The sequence below is a fragment of the Lissotriton helveticus genome, chromosome 8, assembly GCF_964261635.1.
Source record: "Lissotriton helveticus chromosome 8, aLisHel1.1, whole genome shotgun sequence".
NCBI lineage: Eukaryota > Metazoa > Chordata > Amphibia > Caudata > Salamandridae > Lissotriton > Lissotriton helveticus.
The window spans coordinates 1,448,822,619-1,448,839,280 of NC_136069.1; positions in this window are offsets into that span (position 1 = coordinate 1,448,822,619).

Consider the following 16,662-nt stretch of genomic DNA (forward strand, 5'->3'; position numbering starts at 1 on the left):
CAATGGGGGCAAAAGCCTGCACTACCTATCTTTTCACTACTTGCAAAGGCTGGACAGAATATTCCTATTCTGCGCTGTTTGCAAACAGAGAATACCTCCAAAAATAAACCAATTCCAAACAGTCAATGTTTGGACAAACAATCAATCAATGAGGAATGAAATAGGCACGACGGGTTACAATGGGGGCAAAAGCCTGCGTTACCTACCCTTCACTCTCTACAAAGGGAGAGAGAATATTCCTATTATTCCCCGTTTGTAAGCAGAGAAGATCCTTAAGAGAACCAACTTCGAACAATTCAATGTTCGATTCAATCAATCAATCAATGGGGAGAAAAATAGGCACGGCAGATTACAATGGGGGACAAAAGTCCGCGTTACCTACCCTTCACTATCCGCAAAGGGAGATAGAATATTCCTATTCCTCCCCGTTTGCAGGCAGCGAATATCTCAGAGAGCGACAAAGCAAATACTAGTATTTCAATCAATAAGAACAATCAATCAATTTCGCAATTCGTCGTGTGTCACGACCTTACCCGGACCGCATGGACAGTTTCTCGTCTTCCGCTTCCAGCGCCCGATCGTCCTCTACTCTCTGTTGCTATCGCGGCACTCCTGGTGGTTCCCAGTCAGGACCGTAGATCGCTCGGGAGAGGTCTGCTCGGAATCAGTGAAGTTCAGATGATCGGCTGTCAGACGAGGGTCTATCGGACAGGAGCTCTCCCGATCGTTGCAGTTGTTCACTCTGTCGTCGGGACCTCTCCCACTGGATCCACGTGTCGCTGATGGGCCCCACTTTGGGCGCCAATTGATAAAGATCAATTCAAAATGGTCAGGCGATTTAGTTGATGTTTCCTAAGTTAAATTTGCCTGGCGTTAAAACGCCTCTAATACCATACAAAGTTATCCAATAAAGAGGCAGGCGCTGGAGACAGGAAGACAGGAAACAAGTTTTATTCCGACGGAGCAGAACACGTCAGATCGGACAACAAGGTATCGTCTCGAGGTGCTCTAACAAGTTTCTCTGAGGCTTCGTCTTTTATACACTGGTTTAAGACATGTGAACACTCTTTATTACAACAGAGACATTGTGAAGTATGAGGATGACATCCCCGGCACCCCCCCAGTTCCGGCCCATTCCAACATGACAACAGTAGAGGCCCTTACCCCTCATACAATAGGAGGGGGTTATCACGCAGCTGAGTGTTCTGCCGATTCCTTTGGAATGTGTGCGCCTGATCGAATCTCATGGGGTGGGGAGGTCATGATCAATAGTAGCTCCGTTGAAGAGGGGCGAGTGCATACAGTAGTGGGCAATAAACTGTATCCTCAGGCTGAGGGATGACCAGCGGTCCGTGCAGACAATCAGGCTCAGAGGTCGGGGTCATCAAAGGAGGGGTATTCATGGAAGGAAAGGAGGTGTTGGTCAGGCGCGGGGTGTGATTCTCAGAGACAGAGTCATGCGGGAGGGGAGGGCTCATGACTTGTGCATGTGAGAGCGGGGGCAGCCAGGGTGCATGGGGGATGCTTGCAGGGTCAGGGAAGTGCACTGACGGGCGATCGTGAACAGGGAGACCATGGTACCTAAAATGGCCGTCGTGCTAGTTCATACGTGAGTCTGAGGGATGGGCAAGATGGCGCAGATGATGTTCAGCTTACGAACTAAAATTCCACACAGGCCACTGTACCAATGCAAGTCCACCCTTCCCTTCACCTTGTTGCACCTTCCACTAGTCCTGTACCTGTCCAACCTAACATGCCTTCAATCCCCGTTGCAACCAACCCATTTGTTGTTGACAGTCATCCGACACCTTCCCCCAGTACAGGGCTATTAGCGAATGCTTGGTCAGCGGTCCGTGATTATATCCCTTATGTAACTCCGCATAGACCACCCACTCCCAGACGGCGCACTTTGCGCAGACTAATAGGTAATACACAGGAACAACTCGCTATGGGTCAACAAGCTCGTAGGTGGATGGAAAGTCGCACTATGTACACCCCTCAGGATATATGGATGACAATGGATCAGTGGACGCAAAACCAACAGATTGATATTTTTTGGGAAATGTGTGACATACTGATCCAAATGTGGGAAGAATTTGTAGAATCAGGTCCACCCCCAGGTCTGTCTGACCTTCACCATAAGGTTGAAAAAGGGGACATACAGGGCCCAGCACTATTATGCGATCTAATCACGTTGGTAGCCTACAGAGACTCCTTATCTGGTGTTACGTTAAATAAGGGTTTTCCAATGAGGGAGGTACAGCCTGTCTGGAGAGACCGCGTTGTTGGCATAGATGCCAACCCTGACACACCGGCCGGTTTTAGACAAATGTGGGTACATGTCCCTTGGAAAAGGTCTGACGTCCTCCAACTTAAAACCCAATTGCCTGACCAGCGTAAAAATCCAGTAGGTTATTACAAGGAATTAACTCAGACACTCCAATCTTGTGTGATGACTTTAGCAGATATAGGTATGTTAATGGGACAGGTAGTACCGACTGAAGTATAGTTTAAAATACGCCATAATGATCAGGCAGAATTTGGCCATACGTGGAAAGAATTTGAGGAAGCTGACAGGGCTCAAACTGGTGGTGAGAAACCTGATCCCATGATCTTAGCCCTTCCGGTCCAGATACTTACCGCCATGAAAAAGATGTTGACACCATACTGTATTAATTGGGACAGATTAGCTGCTTGCATGCAAAAGAAAGATGAAAGTGTCTCTGACTTTTTCACACGATTCGAAAGCACATTCACCGACTATAGTGGACAGGACATGACTTCGGAAGGGGGACAGCGATTGTTTGTGTATACATTTGTGTCCAATCTGTTACCAGAACTTGGGACTAAGCTAAAAATGTCGGAAAGTGCATGGCCCATCACCACCCCGTCTGGCATTTTGACAATGACCCAGTACTATGAGAATAGGGAGAATGAAGAGCGAGATAGAACGGATAAAAAGACTAAAGACTTATAGACAAAGTTCTTACTCCAACAAGCATACCCAACCCAGACCCAAAACAGAGGTGCACCTAAGTATCAACGAATAGCTCAGAGACCTGCCCCTGTGACTCCTCGCCCGCCGCTGGGACCCAACCAGTGCGCTTATTGTCGCCAAGAGGGTCATTGGCGCGACGAGTGCCCCTTGTTGACTCAGAACAACACTGCCCCTGCTGACTGCTTCACAGGTCAATGTCCCCAGAGAGGACGAGGGCGAGGCAGACCTAGAACACAGTTACAGGACAGGTGCCCCCTTATGCAAGAGAACAGATTTGATACCGTTAATATGAAGACCGCAATTATTTTACTGAGGATTATGAGCCTGAAGAAGGGAGGGGGTTCCTGTCCCACTCAGATTGCCAAAGACAAGAGAAGGGACACGTGCCTATTCCTGTTGACCAGAAGGAACCGTATGTTCATGTTACAACACTGGGCTCTACGGAGACATTTTTGGTTGACACTGATGCAACCAAAAGTTCTATTGCTAGGTCTAAATTCCCTGGGGCCCCCTTGTCTGGCGCAAATAACATCTCTGTGGGATTTTGGCCTTTGGCGTGGCCCATAATTTTGGGCGACTATGGGCTGAGAGGGGATTTTTTACTTCTCACGGTACTAAGATACAGCATGGTCATCTGGTCAGCAGGCTGTTAGAAGCATTGACTCTTCGTTCAAAGATAGCTGTGGTAAAATGTAGCGCCCACAAGAAAGTAACTGATGACATAGGAAGGGGTAATGCATTTGCTGACCAGACTGCAAAGGTAACAGCTAAAAATGTCTCTACCCGTATGCATGTAGCTGGCCCCTCAAACTGGGTACCGGAGAAGGGGATGCATGAGGATACTATTGAAAATGTGAAGGAAATACAGGCAGAGGCAACTAGAGAAAAAAAGGCTCTCTGGGAAGAACAAACAGGCCTATTAAATGAGAATGGCTGTTAGACGGATCTGTCTGAACAACAGCGATGGTTGTTACCTGATGCCTATGTTTTGCCAGGGGTCACTATGGCTCATGGCCCAGCTCACATTAGTGCAAAAGGTTTTTGCAAATTGCTAGCTCCGGTATGGCAAAACAAGCACATCCCAAAATATTCCGAGAGGTTAGTCAGGAATTGCATGATTTGTTTGATGCATAACCTGGGTAAAGGTACACCAACACCTGCTGGGAATTTTGCACCCCCATCTTACCCCTTCGAAGTGCTCCAAATAGATTACATACAAATGGAAAGATGCAATAACCTCCGATATGTCCTGGTAGTTGTGTGTGCCTTTAGTAAGTGGATTGAGGCTTACCCCCTTAAAGACAACACTGCCATCAGTACTGCCAAAATACTGTTAAAGGAATTCTTTCCCAGATTTGGAATGTCCAGAATTATCTGGAGCGACAACGGAAGCCACTTTACAGGGGAAATAATGAAGAAAGCGTGTGTAGGGATGGGGATGAGACAGAAATTCCATGCCGCCAATCACCCCCAGTCAGCGGGTTTGGTTGAGCGCCACAATGGAACAGTGAAATTGAAAATGGCAAAAATCCAGGCTGACACAGGACTGTCTTGGTCGGACGCCCTGCCCCTTGCCCTCCTATCAACTAGAGCCACGGCACATTCTCGTAACGGACTATCTCCGTATGAAATAGTGTTTGGTCGGCCAGCAAATGTTTGGGGAGTACCCCGCCCAAAGAAATATTCTGATATTGAATACCCGTTGTTGATTGATTATTTACATGAATTGACCACTAACCTACGTCTCATTCATCGTCAGGTACAAGACATCCTGCCACCCAAACCCGAGGGCCCTTGTCACACCATCCAGCCAGGCGACTGGGTCTGCATCCGCAATTTCCAGAGAACCAAGAACTTGGAGCCATGGTGGAAGCCGCCCTAGCAAGTGTTGCTGGCTACCAGGTCTGCAGTGAAGGTGGCAGGAAGAAAAAATTGGGTTCACAGAGTGCACTGCAAGAAGGTGCATCTACCACTACCATACGACCGATGGGTCAAGGAAGGCCTGGGAGACGACGAATGTGAGAAAGTCCCGTGCTTTGTACCCTTCAGTGACGCCAACATTGCCTGGGCTTCATCTGAACGAGAGGACGACGACATCCTGCAATCTGCCGTTCCTCCGCATCTGAGGTTGCGGGACACTCAACAGCCAGAGCCTTTGTTTCCTGATCAAACAACGCCCAGGTCCACCCGGTACACCCTCCGACCCAGAAAAAAGGACTGAAGAGACAAAGGTCTCTGCCCTCTGCTTGATTTGGTCCGACAAATCGCTGCAGGGCTGTGATGCACCGGCACATGTGACCGAAGCAGGTACAGCGGACCAGAGCGTGCCAATAGGACTACCTGGAATCACTGACCGGTGAAGCAACCACCAATCACAGGCATCAATTAGGAAAGACCAAGTGAAGCAGACGGTGACCAAAATGAACGCTGAAATCTTGAAGAGCAAAGAAATGAAAAAACAAGAGTACATAAAGACAATACGTGGCCGGTACTCGATATGTCTACTCGTAATCATGACTATTTCACTGGTACTGGCCTGCCTCGGGTGGGTAATACATGCTGCCCTTGCAGCACCTGAGCCTCCTACCTCTACAGAATCACCTCATCAACATGTGTCATTACCCACACATGAGAAAAACAGAAGGACAGGTTGCTTCAACAACACTTTCATTTAAATGTTACACCAGCACCAGCTTGTGGTGAACACAACAAACTGTTGGGTATGTGGGTTGCTGCCCCATACTGCAAGCACTGGGATGTCCCTGATTCTTGCTCCTTTTTCTCGAGCTGGTTCAGCCTACGGCTGGTACACTGTGTTCTTTGACCCATACTATTCAGGTGACACATCCACACGATCCCTGGAGAAGATCAGTAGCCGACAAGCATTCACCCACATCATGGCTACGGAGTGGCCAAGCATGGATAAAGATTCCTCAGAAAAGAATGAATATGAGAACAATCATGGGTCTTTTTATCCATCGAACATCTTCAATGGTGGGGGAAAGAAAAGACTGCCACCTCTCAGGGACTTCCCTGTCTACCCACATCCTGGACAATACTGCATGAAAAGCAATGGAACAGTATGGGTGGGGCAAAGTGACTGCGCCTACACGCCCTAGTTCAATGGTTCAACTCTCCCAGCTCTGGTGTCCTCACTGAACACATACTTTGTGTGTGGGAACAAGGCCTGCCCAAGTCGTGGGCCGGCACCTGTTACATTGCTTGGTTGCTCCCCCCACCTACACTGCTGATGCAACACACCACATCCAGAAGAGAGGTGTAATTAATGCTGAAGATACAGCTGGCCAAGAGTTTGGGGACTTTGCTAAGGGGTTCCTACCCTTTTGGGACCCTATGGTCAATAGTCGCGGTCTTCGACATCTCACAAGGGTGGAAGAGGCCACCATCAACGCGACTGCCGGTGCCCTCACTAACATCACGGCCGAACTTCAAGCGGACCACCTCATGAATTACAGAACAGAATGGCACTTGATATAATACTGGCGGACCGTGGGAGAGTCTGCACATTGATCAGAACAAGCTGCTGTATATACATACCTGATAATGCTCCAACAGTCTATCAAGCAATACAGAGACTGCATAAAATTGCTTCCGAAATCAATCAGGATGAGGGTTCATGGTCCCTAACAGGCTGGTTTTGGAGCATGGTATCTCAGTGGGGATGGAAGATAATGATTTTCATTGCCATCATTGCAGCGGCATTGTTCTCTTGCTGCCTCTGTGTTCAATGCATGCCCGCACTATGTGGGCTCTGTGCCACCTCTTTGACACCCAAACAAATGAAATTACACCATCACAATGCCATGATGATGATCGAGAGAGAGGTCCAGGAAATGATGGACATTGACCTAGACGACGATTGATTGTTCCCTCTGCATGGCAAAAGGAGGGACTGTTGAACTGTATTTTAAAATGACCCACATGACTCCATTTTGCGTTGCCATGCTCTTGGCAACCTGGTGAATAACTGCTTTCCACGTCCCTGTTAAAACTTGCACAACCCTCCCCGCTCCTTGTGGTCGAGCCGATTCCGAGAAGCTGCCTGTGTACCTCACCCCCCAGTTGTGCCAGAGACTTAGCCACATCCTGTCCACTGTTGGTAACTCAGCCTGTCAAGACCAACTGCCCCGTGACCACACTATGTGGGCAAGGAAGCACGGGGCTATGTACATTGTGCAATCAGAGACAGATGTTCCCTGGCCACGATTGCACCACACAAGACTGACGAAGAACTTGTCTGATGAGAAACTTGTCAAAATGAGGAACTTGTATTGTGCAAATGGGCGTGGCTAGTACTATAATAATGTGTGCTCTGCGGATTGAAGCAGCAGTCTCCGTAGAATTGTCTTTTTACCATTCTGGGACCCTGTCCTTAGCTCGAGCTGGTTGTCCTGGTCTCTTTGGTAATGTATGATTTATGGAAGAAGAACCCGTAGATTGTAGGTGTCCCCTGCACCGCTGGCTTTGACTCTCTCAGTGGGTAGAAGTCTCCAAAAAGCCGGTTCTACAGTAGACTTGATACTAATCCTTAAGGCAAAGCCTCATGAAGCTTTATAAACCAGGATTTAAGGTACTTTGTTCAGCAGGCCAAGCTGGGTCCCTGTTGCTTACCCATTCACCACCGCAGTTGTCCTGGACTTTTTTTATTTTTTTGTGTGCTTTTTGGCACTAATTTTACAAAAACCTTTACCTTTGAATATCTCTGGGCATACTGATTGGATTTTTGTCATTTTAGTCTTACTTTATTTATTAAAATGACTCTACTTTTCTAAACCTGTTGTGGAATTCTTTTGTGGCGTGTTTTCACTGTGTTACTGCTTCAAGTGTTGCATAAATACTTTAAACTGCTCTGTGCCAATATTCCTGAGGGTTGAGCAAAGGTTAATTTAGGGTTTGCTTGTGACTTAACCCTAAGAAGAGTTGTGGTTGCTCCTTGAGAAGGTTTCACCCCCTCAACCAGTAACCCAATTTCAACACAGTGGTTGAACATGATCTGCATCTTACTCTAAACGAAAGTTACAAAAAAAGCATTGTTAATGTACTTTATGTTTTTCTCATTGAAATAGCTGCAATCCAGTACAGTGGAAATTTTGTTTTAGGGCGTAGGCACTCTAGGAATATGCCAACTTCAAATTCTTACATTTTTCAATTTTAAATATTAGTCACCACCTTGTGAGCTGTAAGGCCTAACTGGGTGTGACTTACTTAATATTTAAAAGTAGGGTTAATTTGAGAGGTCAGTCTGCAGCATTAAAAGGTTCAGCATGTCGTTCTGATGTCCTGTTTCCCTTGTCAGCCTAGTGGATGGAACTATATTAAGGGTGGGCGGAGCTCACAGAGTTGCACTACGTAGAACTCCGCAGAGTTGAATACAAACTCTGTGGAATTCCGCATAGTTTCACTCTGCCTAATTGAATAAACATGGTTAGCAAAAACACCAATCACAATACTAGAAATAATCACTATTTTAAAAATACAGTTAAAAATTACTTTTTGTCACTCACACATATATTACACGCATACATGCACACTCACACGTTCCCCGGCACACAGCAGACTCATGCACAGGCGCACCCACACTTGCACGCAGAAGCACACACTGACCATCCCTGCAGCTCTCTCCTCTCTCACTGTTGTGCTCACGTCACCCTTTCGCACACCCTCACTCCCCGCCCTGCCGATGCAGCTTGCTGCTCAGCCGGATTTGCAGCTGCAGGTTGTTGTTGTTGGCTGTGGCATGAAGTGAGTCAGGTGAGGTGAGGTCCCCCTCGTGGCTCAAGGTTCTCCAGGGTACTGGAGATGGTGGCTCTTGCCGGCGGTGAAGGCCTGGCTAATGTCATCCAGGTTATGGCTGTCCTGCAGAGGTGTCAGGCCAGTAAGTGGACCTGTTGGGGCTTCGTTCATCCCGCACCCCCAGGAGCTCCCTCACCTCAGCCATGACGTACTGCGTGGGCCCCGAGGGCTTCATGGGGATCACTGCCCCCCCTCCCCGGAGAGCATAGAGACTGCAGCACCAGTCCCCATGAACAAGCCAGGCAGAGCAGCGGTCTGAGAATTTGTACTATGTGTGCACCATAGAGAGGGCAAAGCTGTTAGACAACGCTGACCCAGTGATGCTAGCTTAGAGTAGCCTATTACGTGTCATGCTGCCATCTACTGGTCAGTACATGCATTGGGCAGTCTCTCATCATCCTATCCGTGATGATCATGATGAAAGCATGAAACCTAACCTCCCGGGCTCTGGTAAAGTCTGCTATGCACTGGAATGTGGAGTTTTTACTGAACTCTGCGTTCCAATTGGAGCGCGAAGTTCCAGCCTTCCACAACATGTGATTCAGTCCACAGGTGGTATTTTACTTCAATGTTGTGTGAGCATTTCCTATTTCATTTATTAATGTGCTACTAGAAAGTTAATTATGCAATTTGGAATTAGCCATTTGTACCATGATGTAGGGGTCAGAACACATATGCTGAGGACTGGTCAGCAGTACCTCAGCGTGCAGAGTTCCAAAACCAGCAGCCTAAATCACAACAAAATGGGAGTTACCATACAGAAAGTGGAACATCCTCACACTTTCATTTAAAAAGTTGTATGTTTATACAAACAAATATATTATAAAGTGTTGTTCTATTTTCTTAGCTTGATCTGCTGGTCATTCTAAGAGGAATACCTGCATGTGGGACGTGGCACTAATCAGCCTGTCATTAGCGATAGAGTTAGCATCTGAGTGGGAAGTTCTTTCCACTGCATAACAAATTAAAGCTTTGTTTGGGATATATATGCTGGTAAAAGTTAGGATTGTTTGACTCAATTACAAGTTAATGTAGTTTTACAGCCGTGATCTTTTCATCCTTTATATCAAGAAGCATCCAGGAGTGACTTACAAGTACATACAAATCTATTGGATGAATGGAGGCTAGGACAGATACAGGTTTGCAAGCACCAAAGATTTGCATCCTATTATGTTATGGGCCAAGCACAAGGCATCTGTTACCAGTTGTATACCACTATATAGAGGCTGACAATATTGAACTGTAAAAATATTACACCCACTCCATTGCCTACCACTACTTTATCAAGGTATGTACATCATTTTAAACATAGCAGTATAAAATAAAAGCAAGATGCACATGGTAGTAAATGCCATGTACTTCAGCAAGTTCCAGAAAAAGAGCTTGTCTTTATGATTGAAACATTTTGCCTTCATTTTTGTCACATGTAACAAGTAACCGGCACCCTGTCTGTGGTCCCTTTCAGGGGCCCCAGACTTTGTCTTTCTTCATAGGTCAGCCCATACTTTTGTGCACAGTAAACATGCACAAATTCATATTTTAATATGACCATGTCAAAGTAGGAATCTCAGGACAACCCTATAGTCTGGCAATGTTTTGATGAACTACCATTAGTCCCAGATTGCAGAGCACTTTTACTTATTCTTATTAAGTGGACTGCTCTTCGTAATACCCCAAATCATGGAACCTCAATCTATTTAAAGTAACTGTGATGTTAGTAATCAAGGTTTTATAAATCATTGACACTTTCTTTTTAGATAGAGTCTCTTACAGTACTCTGTCTTCTAAAAGAGCACCATCCAGGATGTGGGTGTCACTAGGGTTATGAAATCACAATGCTTAATTCATCCTGTGGTATTAGAATATTTCCAATGTTTGGAAAACTATATCCTGATCTTAGTCTCTCAAAGGGCTTTGACCTGCTGTAGTCCCAAGATTCCCCAGGTCGGTTATCCCTAACACCTCCTATTAAATACATTTTGTAGTTGTCCCAGCTTCCTCTGCCACTACCTGCCCACAACATCGATTTTTTTTCGGGGGGGTTTCCTCATTCGCCTCCAACCCCAGCTAATTTGAGATCAGAAGGTTGCCACTGTTGCTCAGTTAATAGAAGTAGGCCATAGGGTAATCTTTTCCGCCCTTCATCCCCCGCCTACCAGTAGCATACCGACTTCCTTCCAGTTGCTGACCTCCCATTGTTAATGAGAGGATGGTTATGATCTCTCCAGGTTTTTTAAAACCAAAGACTAATGCCTGTGGTTTATTTTGATCGCAACAAACTGTAGCTCAAAAGGTGATAGCCCAATCCAGCACAGTCTGAGAGCTCCACTGAGGCTTAATCATTGGACAAAAGGACAAAAAAAAGACCAATTAAACAAACAGTTCCAGATGGCTGTCTTCCTAGAATTCTTCAATCTAGCCAAATCTGTTTTAGAAGTTTTATATGAGGCGGATAACCAGTCCGAGTGTGTGGGGGGTGTAGTCTCAACCCATCTCTTACATATTTCCCCTCTGGCTAATAATATAGCAAAAAATAAAAACCCTCTATTAAAGCCAGTGAAGTCACTTAGTACGCCAAAAATAATGAGCTTAAGGGAAATTTGTATTGGATAACCCAAAATAGATGTTAAAGAGTCTCCAACTCCTTCCCAAAATTTCAAAAGAGATGGGCAAGCCCAAAACATATGCACATCCGGAACACTTTCCAAATAAAAATTTTTACATCTTGCAGGTGGGCCTTTAGACATTTTAGAGAGCCTCGCCGGGGAAATGTAAGCCCTGTGTGTTGTAAAGTAATGGTTCCTCCTCAGCCAAGCTGGCTTGACGACTGAGAAGAGAATGTTATAAGAGGTCTGCCACAATTCCCCCCAGTCCGTCTCTGGGATGGATTCCTCCCTTAACTCCTCGGCTAACTTAAAATAACCGTCTATGGCTTCTTCGATAGCCCAATAAAAGAAAGCAATCTCTTTCTTCCCTGCAAGATTATTAACCAGATGTTCTTCCAGGGAAATCTTTCGCACTATCAAACTTTTCAGATTCTGGGACCAACCTTTTAGCTGCAAATATTTGAACCTTGACATACCCTCCTCCAACTTATCATTTAGCGCAGCCCAAGGTAAAAGTGATCCATCCGCCGATAGATCTCCCCATACTGATAAACCTGCTGTTTTAAGAGGGACTGCCAATAGATCTTTAAGGCAGCTAGGGGTTCCTGGGCTATCCCACAGAGGAGCTAGCCTTGAGTAATATTCGAGACCCATTATTTTTTCATCCTGGCGCAAATTTGAGCTGCACCATTTAGGACTTTCAGTCTTACCTTCTTAAAAAAATGTTGTCCCCATACTTAAATAAAAAGGCTTCATGTGGAAGCCCCGATTGTTGTAACAGCTAAAAACATTTTACCTCTCCCTGAGGAATCTTGGGATTTTAACAGCATTATGGAGTGTGTTAGCTGAAAGGCCCAAGCATAATATTGAATATCCGGAAGTGCAAGACCACCTTTCTCCCTTCTCCGTCTTAGCTTCTTCCATGATATTCTAGAAGTTTTATAGGCCCACACAAACGCATTAATAGATTGCCACCAGCCTGGCCGAAGGCTCACTATATATAAGGCAGACCGTTCGACAAAATTTTGGCCCGAGGGTCAACTTCTCAACAACTGCGATGAGGTATTTCTAATCCACTCTATCAAATACTTTAGTTGCATCCAGCGTCATTGCTGCCAGGGGAAGAGAAAAAGTGGAGGCAAAATTTATTGCACCAATAAAATCATGGGTAAGGTCAAAGAGATTCCTGCCTTTTACAAAGCCCTTTTGGTCAGTATGCAATAAATCCCCCGCTACCACCCCCAATCTATCTGGCAGTATTTTGGAAAATACCTTGTAGTCTGAATTCAACAAGTAGATAGGTCTGTATGACCCACATTTTTTGGGGGGGTTGCCTGGTTTTAAAATTAAAATGACGTTTGCTCCCCCCCATGTAATAGGTGGTTGAACTCCATCAACTAGAATTTTATTAAATACCTCAGACATGAAAGGAATAATTGTTTCTCCTAATTTTTTATATAATTCAGCAGGGAGGCCATCTGGCCCTGCAGCTGTGCTATTTTTACTTTCCAAAAGTGCCTTCCTAACTTCTTGGTGTGTTATTTCTGCTTCCAAATTTTCTCGTTGAGTTATTCCCAGTGTTGGCAGCTGGATTGGATTTAACCAATCCTGAATAGATGTTCTATCTAAATCACTTTCCTCATCATACAGTTCCTTAATATAAGCATGGAAGGCTACTCCTATCTCCTCTTCCTTGCTTATTGATGAGTTAGTGTGTACATTGTCTATTCGTTTGATGTGATTCCAAACTCTGTCTGATTTGGCCTTCCAGGCCAATAACCTTCCAGCCCCCTCTCCATATTCAAAGTGGGCGGGCTTACTCACCTCCCACCTATTGGAGATTCTGGTCTGGATTATATTCTCCAGAAGGGCTTTTCACGATTCAAGTTCTACTTCTAATATCTGTCGGAGTTCTTGCTCTTAATCGGTTACATTGTTAATCCTTTCCTTCAGCACCTTCATTTGACGCTCAATAGATGCAATTTCCTGCCTATACTGTCTATTCTTAAAAGCAGTTTTATTTGTAATCAGGCCTCTCAAAAAGGATTTCAGGCCATCCCATGCAACTATAGTATCTGCTGATCGTATGTTGATATCCAAAAAGGATTTTGTCACCTGGATAAAATATCCAGTTACAGCATCATCTAAGAGCAGCGTACGGTCGAAGGTCCATACCCTCTGTTGTTCTATCCCTACTAAATCCAAATCTATCCAGACCTCTGCATGGTCCAATAAATAGGGGGTTAAATACCCAATATTCTTTGTATTACCTTTTATATCATTGCTTATTACAATGTAATCTATTCTTGATTTATGTCTATGTTTTTTATTATAAAATGATACTCCCAACTGCCTGCCAAAACTTTCTCTCCATATGTCACATATGGCATTTTGCTTCATCATCACTTTTAAAAATGCCCTGGATTTAGAAGAGACGATGGCTCTGCTTTTTGGGGATTTATCTAATTTTAGATTCAATACTATATTGAAATCTCCTGTAAAGATGATTGAATCAGGAAACTGAATCAGGAAACTCCAAAATGTTTAAAAAAATGTTTTTTAATGTTGACGGGTCGTCCTGATTAGCGCCATAGTAGCCTACAATTGTAAAAGGGGTATTCTCCAAAGAGATCTTAACTATCACCCACCTGCCGCTTAAGTCTGTTCTTACTTCCTGCAGGCTAGCGTTTGCTTGTTTTTTTATGAAGATTGCTGTGCGCCTAACAATGGCCGTCTGACAGGAGTTAAAACAGTGCTCCACCCACCTGAGCTTCCCACAAAGTCCACCAATTTCTAAACAGGTGAGTTTCTTGTAAAATGATTATCTGTGCAGGTGGGTCTCGTAAGTACTGGAGAATTTTCTCCCTCCTACTTTTAACTCGCAGGCCAATCACATTCTAAGACAGACATTGCAATGTTCTCATGGCGGATTAAAATACTGGAATTTGAATTTACCCCAACCTACAGCGTTCCAGCGCCAAACCAAAAATAGTAACCAATGAGCTTCAGCTAGTTTGCGAGGCAAATGATTTTTTTCTTTTTTTCCCTCTGCCCCCACACCCCTGCTCCCCCCCTCTCCTGACACCGACCCACACCACTCTGGAGAACCCTAACCCCATTTACCTGTACAAGTACTGATTCTGCCTGCTGGCATGCTCTAATCTGCTCCAATTTATTTTAACCTATTTCTGAAGCTGTATCTATAAATTCCTAACTTAAGTTATATACAGAGTTGTGTACAGAGAATAGCCTAGTCAGTTTTAGTTAACAAGCCTACGTGCATACAAATGTGCTGGGATAGTTATTTTAGGATTTCTAGGAGCTCATCCACTTCTTGCACTGTTTTTACAAAATATATTTTATTGTTGAACATAATGTTTAGTTGCGCTGGGAATTTTAACTGGACAGTTGCCCCTAGTTTCTTAAAATCTTCCATTCTTTTCCCCAGCTCCCACTGCCTGTCTAAAGTAGTACGTGAGAGGTCTGATCTGATTTCAAAGGAAAAGGAAGAGTCTCTCTGCTTGGATGTATGTTATTACAACGCATGCTTTCACTCCGCATGCCATTACGACGCAACTTTTACAACGCAAGTCGTTACAACGACTTGCGTTGGGGGCGCTGGATAGTGAAATAGTTTAATTTACTATTCCAACTCCAGTCCCCATGGATAATAGGGAAGGTGTTGGATAGTAATTAAACTATTGCCTATCCTAGAGCGTCCTCCAGCGCAAGTCGTTGTAATGACTTGCGTTGTAATAGTTGCGTCGTAATGGTAGTGCGGAGTAAAAGTTGCGTTGTAAAGGATGTTTCCCCTCAGTTTCAAGGACTTCAGTTTAAGGGCAGCTGTTAATATTTTCTCTTTCAGAGAAAAGGTCAAAAAATTAGTTAAGATTTTCCTGGGTTTTGTCCGATTTGGGTGTCTTCTGAAAGGATCTCTATCAATTCTTTAGATGTCCCTCCTCAATTCATCTTCCGAGTCTTCAATCTGTATTGTATCTTTAATGAGGGAGATAATGAAAGATTTAAGGTCCTCGCCTTCTTTCCCTTCTGGAATATTTAAAAGCCGCAGGTTATTACGCCTGGAGTTATTCTCCAACAGTTCAACTCTATCTGTAAGGGAGGCTTCCTCTTTGTTAAGCGTAGAAATATTCGCTTTTACTACACCCAGGTCGTCTTTAAGAACTTCCAACAAATTCTCTAAAGCCACTGTCCTCGAACTTAAACTGTCCAGTTTTTTCTCCAGTGATTCACAAAAAAGTCAAATCTCTCCCTGATTTGATTCTGAAACCATGAACCTTTTTTTAATGTCCGTGGCCATTGTGAAAAAGAGTGTTTCCAAAGAACTTCCCATAATTCCCGAAGTTCCCGGAGTGCCACTACTGACATCTAGTGTTCACTCCACCACTGTATCCGGCTCTCCACTGTCTTTTGTTGACTCCCCCATGCATTCTACTATTGGCATGTTGTCCTCTCTAGTAACCAAATTTTCAGACTCCTTTAATAAAGTAACCTGTTTGGCTTGTACCTCTGTTGGCCGCACTGCTAGCCCAGAGGAATTTAAAGAAGGGTCTGAAGAGGAGCAAGAGTTAGACGAGGGGTCAGACCCGGGATCCAGCTCGAGGACCGAGGACAGGGGCAAGGAAAGACCTGAATCAATACCAGAAAACAAGAGCAGATTTGCTAACCCAGCCGTCTCAGAAACCTCCCTAAGCGCCGCTCCCTGTTTCACTACGTCTAACACCTGCGGGAGAACTTTAAAATAGGATCTCAACAAAGGGGTTATTCTGATTTTAGCATTTGCTGGTAAACCCTTCCCTTTATATTCCCAGTAAGGCGGGGAGTTTTTACCACTGTCACCCTCAGCACCTTTAGTTGAAAAATCTTTTTTATCCGGAAGTGCTTTGTCTAAACCTTTATTCCCCTCAGGACTCTCCTGAGTTTTCAGCTCCTGAGCCCCAATATCTCACTCTGCTCCCTGCTTCCTGCCCTTTTTAGCCAATTTATTTTTCAGCGTTTTAGAAGTCCTGGTAACTTTCCCTACTTCTCTGCCTTTGCCCACCTGAGCGCCTCTAATGGGCAAGGGAGGCAGAGAGGACAACTTTGGTGGCATAAGCTTAGCTGTTCCAGAGTCCCCCCTCTGACTTATGTTCCTCAAATAATATGGTGGAGAGGACTAACCAGGCTTAGGGACACCCTGGGGCCCCAGTACCCCAGACACTGATTCCTCCTCTTCAAACACAGCCG